A 6,000-nucleotide genomic window follows, 5' to 3' on the forward strand; every position below is an offset into this window, starting at 1 on the left:
AATTATTCAAAATACTAAAAAAATGTGGTGTGATACTAAAATGCATGTATTTTATGACTTTATTTATTATAAATAATTATTTATAATTAGATAAATCATTCAAAAAATTACCAATAAATCAAGTTAAGCTCTACATAATGTAAAGAGACCACCTACAAAGTTTCAATAACATTTAATCTAAAATGAGTGAGAAATTTAGAATTTAATATGACACTCTCTGTTCGTGACAAAGGTGTGACCGCCCTGGAACCATGCTGTGTGACACAAAGAAATTTTTTGTGTGTGCATTGAATTTTTTATCAGACTATATGATTGTGTGCACAATAGCATGTATGATGTTGTGTTTGAAGACTTCAAAGACTAGATCCATAGGGAAGTAGGTGAGATTTGCATTGTTGTGTGCTAAAAAGCTTGTTTTTCCACCTCCTAAGGATTGGGGTGTGAACAAAAAGTGGACACCCTTAGCTTGCTACTTCCCCTCACATTGTCTAAAAGTATCCATAAGGTGTGCAAATGTCAATGTTTGGCTAGTTCTTAACCTCTCTGAAAACCTGATGAACATTGCATCAATATCCTCATGTGTATGCCCAACCATCAAGAATCCCAATTGAATTGACTTGAAAATCCCTCGAGCAACAAGTAATGATATGTATGCCAACAAGTACCTATTCTTATTTTCAGAACCACAATTATCCAACTACAACAACAAGTGTTCGGGTAGTTTCTTATAAGGATTTTCTTGATGGGAACTTCCAAGTCCAAGGTCTCCAATGCTTCTCTTGAGGTTAGTGCGTTTAGCAGAGTGTTATCAGACCTTGGCATCCCATCATGTACCAAATCTCCAAGTGCATGGTTATCAAATCTTTCAAGATTTCTCAAACACAATGCCAATGAACCGATTGTGAAGTTAGGATCCGACGGCCACAAGCATAGAGAAAAGTGACCATAACGTCCTTGACCATGTCCATGTGTTATCATGCCAGTGAAAGCCACTGGGAGCTGAAAGGATTTGTTTGTCCTTTCAACGATTGCATAATCTAGGGATGGCTGTCTTCTTTCGTTCCATCTTATCATGGATAATGCACAAGTATGTCTGAGGATACATTTCAGAAAATCTGCGCCAAGTGTAGTACACATTTCTACAACTTTTTTGTTGTAACTTGTGCTTTCTTCTATCTTCCATCAACTTATTACGTTCATTTTGGCATTTTGTCACTGCAAGCTGAGCCTTGATTGCACTACATAAACCACACTTAGAGAATTCACTTGTCTTTGACAAAGTTACATGCTTGAATTCAGAGTTCCATATACGGTTGAATGTGAAAGTTGACATCTCCTTACAACCCAAACTATGCTTTAACTGCATGTTAACCTCATAGAGAATATCAACCTACTTGTATACATCCGGTATCACCAGTTGTGTTTCCCTTGATCCATCCTGAAGTGCTCTACTTTTGTGTGGCATATGCTCAAAATTGTTATCCACAAAATCTTGGATTATGGCTCTAACCAGTTCTGTGTGGTCCCAACCTCTCCGCACGATTCCTTTATTACCATGCATGTACCTTCGTATACCAATTTCAAATTGCTCCCTGTATCGATAAAATGTTGTTTTTGGAATACCATGCATTTCATACCATGCTCTACAACAAACTTGAATACCATTCAATGAAAAGACATATTTGAACTGCCCATTGTCATCTTTTCGACAAGCAACCCCAAGAGTGTCATATACATAATTGGTGCGAGCCTCCAAACTTTGGCCCCAATACTCTATGCGTAATTTGGATATCATTTGATGATCGGCAAATTGACAACAATTTTGTTTACAACAATCAATCGTAGATACTTTTGTGACTGCATCCCTTGTGAGTCTAGATGATGCTAATGGCATGCCATGTTTTTTAGCTTTCCTCTTTATCATGCAGTAATGCCTCTTTTTTGTGGATTTTTCATTTGGGTCCTCATCTTCCATGTTCTTTTGCCTAGAACCACTTGGAAAATTCATGGTGTCATTGATTCTTAATGAAGTTCCATCTAAAAAGGTTATTTGTGCAATGGGCCATTTTATTAAGTGGATGGAATCGATGCCTGATACATCACTATGATACTTTTCAATTCCCACACCCAGATTACCTTCACCAAGCTTCTCAAAATTTATAGGTTCAAATGGGTAGACATACGAAACAACACCCTCAGCAATGCTCTTGGTTTTCTGCTCATCCCATATTAAAACTTTCTTGTCCTTCCATGATTCTCGAATGGAAATCTCATCATATTCACATAGAGGTTCAACATCAATGGTATCTGAATCTATTATATCATTCATTGGTACAATAGCTCCATTGACATTGTCCACACAACTCATTGATCGTGCTTTCCAATGAACAACACTACCCAAAGCCTCATAGACTAAGACTGCATCCATTGTAGGAAATGGAAGAAGTGCACTTTCATCCATACAAATATCGATCACCACTGATACATTGTTTTCTCCCAAGGGCACACCTTGGCACATGTCATCATGTGATGTAGAGAATATTGTCCCAATGGCAACAATCTTTCCACTGACAAGCAAGTTGACTTTAACCCCCACTTTCAAGGTGGCACCTGCATACAACCACCCTAATCTTCTTTTTCATTCATTTATATATGTGTTTGAGTATTGTACATAACTGGGGTAAAGGCACAGTGACCTTTAACCCCCACAACCTCCCACTTAAAGGACAATGTGCCTTTAAGGGAGAACAACCAGTGAGCATACTATCCAATGCCCATCAATACATGACAATACTCAAACCGCTGGACTAGGTAGACTCTTCATCAGCATATCTACAGGGTTATCATCTGTATGAACCTTGACAAGCACTATGCGCTTGTCCTCAAGTACCTTCCTGATGAAATGGTACCTGACCTCAATGTGTTTGGTCTTTGCATGAAAGACCGGATTCCGTGCTAGCTGAATAGCACTCATGGAATCACTATGCAATGTCGGTACACCTGTATGAATCCCCAAATCTCCCACTAGCCGATCAAGCCATATAGCCTCCTTGCAACCCTCTGTGGCTGCAACATACTCAGCCTCTGTGGTAGACAAAGCAACGCACTTCTGTGCGCGAGACATCCACGACACTACACCACCTGCAAAGGTGAACACATAACCAGAAGTGGATCTCCTACTATCCACATGCCCTGCATAGTCTGAATCTGTGTACCCAAGTACACACATGTCTCCTCTACCAAAGCAGATGCACATCTCCTTGGTACCCTTCATGTACCTCATGATGCACTTAATTGCCTCCCAATGCCTCTTTCCTGGATTAGCCATATACCGGCTAACAACTCCCACTGCAAATGCAATGTCTGGTCTAGTAGCTATCATAGCATACATAAGACTCCCAACTACTGATGCATAAGGAACGGCCATCATGGCCCTTTCCTCATCTGATTTGGGACTATCTGTATGACTCAGTTTCACATATGGAGGCAATGGAGTACTCACTGCCTTCCCCCCCTCCATATTGAAATGTTGTAATACTTTGTAACATACTCTTTTTGTGAAAGCCAAAGGAGTTTCCTACTCCGATCACACGTGATGCGCATACCAAGAATATGACTTGCAAGTCCCAAATCCTTCAGATCAAAGGCCTCATGCAACTTGGCCTTTAATGCATCTAGCTCATAAGTATTCTTGCTAGCCAATAGCATATCATCCACATATAGTGCCAAGATTATCAGGCTATTATCCTTAGCCCTTTTAGTGTAGAGGCAGTGATCAATTTCACTCCTTCTAAAACCCTGGGACCGAATGAAAGCATCAAACTTCTGATACCATTCTCTAGGCGCTTGCTTAAGACCATAGAGACTCTTCTTCAGCTTGCAAACTAAATGCTCTTTGCCCTTTTCTTCAAAGCTTTCCGGCTGCACCATGTAAATTTCCTCATGCAAATCCCCATGCAAGAAAGCCGTCTTGACATCCATCTGCATAAGCTCCATATCCTCTACTGCCACTAGTCCAAGCATGCATCTAAGTGTGGTCATCTTCACAACCGAAGAGAATATCTCATCAAAGTCCACACCCTTCTCTTGCTTGAACCCTTTAGCAACCAAACGGGCCTTGTACCTAGGCACATCATCACCTGTGACCTTCATTTTGTAGACCCATTTACATGGCAATGCTTTCTTTCCATGTGGCAAAGAAACCAAGTCCCAAATCTTATTCTTCATAAGTGAACTCATCTCTGATTGCATAGCATACTCCCACTTGCGTTGATCCTCGCACATCATAGCCTCTTTGTAGCAAGAAGGCTCCCCGCAATCAGTAAGCATCACATAGTCTACGCCTAGAACAAACCTATCAGGTGGTCTAGACACTCTAGATGATCTTCTCAAGGGCATTTCAGCTTGCTGTCCCATTTGCATATCAGCCACATTTGGCTCATCATTTCCACCAATAGATGATCTATCATCTACCCTTGATTGTATACCTATGGGAGTACTTGGTGGTACCATTTCTTACACATTTGGTGCATGGACAGCTTGCTATCTATCAACATATGTAGGTGGATTCACATCCTGGAAAGTGATTCTCCTCATTTCCACATCCCTCATGGGTGTCTTATGCATCTCCTTCTCATTGAAGTCTACATCATGGTCTACATCATGGCTGCGTATGATCTTCTTTGCTTCTGGATCCCAGAGACGATAGCCCATCTCTCCACTTTCACCATAACCTAGAAAGATGCATTTCCTAGACTTAGGATCTAGCTTCTTTCGAAGCTCTTTTGGCACATGTGCATATGCCTCGCACCCAAATATACGCAAATGAGAGTAAGAGGGCTTCTTGCCACTCCATGCCTCTTCAGGAATACCACCATCCAAACTCTTACTAGGTGATCTATTGATCACATGTACTGCAGTCTTCATTGCCTCAGCCCAAAAACCACCAGAAAGACTTGCATTGGAAAGCATGCATTGCAACCTTTCTTGAATGGTACGGTTCATCTTTTCTGCAACTGGATTTTGCTCTGAAGTATGAGGGGATGTGAGCTCCCTCTTAATCCCACGTGTATCATAGAAATGCTGAAAGTCATGAGAGAGATACTCTCCACCATTGTCAGTTTGTAGGCATTTAAGCGTTCTACCTGACTGATTCTCAACCAAGGCCAGCCATTTCTGAAATACCTAGAACACATCACTCTTCCGAGCTATAGCATAAGCCCACACTTTCCTAGTTGCATCATCAATGAATGTCACATAGTATTCAGCCCCACCTAATGACCGTGTAGGCATGGGACCACATACGTCTGAATGCACCAAATCAAGCATTTCAAACTCTTTCTTTCCCCTTCTTTTATGGGCTGATTTAGTCTGCTTCCCATAGAGACAATGCTCACAAAATTCAAAATCAGAGAAACTCAAATGCAGTACATAACCCAAACGGCATAAGAGTTTTATTTCATTCTGGCTCATGTGCCCCAACCTGCAATGCCACAAAGAAGTGCTTGGCTGCTCGGTTATTACAACAACATGATCAAATACCCTTGATACATGTAAGGGATACAAAGTCCCACACTTGGCACCCCTGGCCAAAAGCATAGAGCCCTTTTGAATTTTCCAACTCTGAAAGCCAAAAGTGGTGTGAAAACCAGCATCATCTAGCTGACCCACTAAAATAAGACTCTTGGTCAACTTAGGCACATGTCTCACATGTTTCAAAATAAATGCTGACCCATTTGCAAAAGAAAACTTTATGTCACCTGCTCCCACTATGTCACATGCATAGTCATTTCCAAGATGCACACAACCTGTCTTTCCACTATCATAAGTGGAGAACCATTCCTTATGGGGAGTAACATGGAATGAAGCACCAAAATCCAAAATCCAATCCTGGGAATATGCATCATCTGAAGTGGTAAGCAACTCTGTAGATAAACTAGACATGAAGAGAATGTCATTATCACTATCATGTGTGACTACATTGATCTCCTCGATCTTCAC

The sequence above is a fragment of the Dipteris shenzhenensis genome, chromosome 6 (genome assembly GCF_047967505.1).
Source record: "Dipteris shenzhenensis isolate YYH24624 ecotype China chromosome 6, Dip_SZ_1.0, whole genome shotgun sequence".
NCBI lineage: Eukaryota > Viridiplantae > Streptophyta > Polypodiopsida > Gleicheniales > Dipteridaceae > Dipteris > Dipteris shenzhenensis.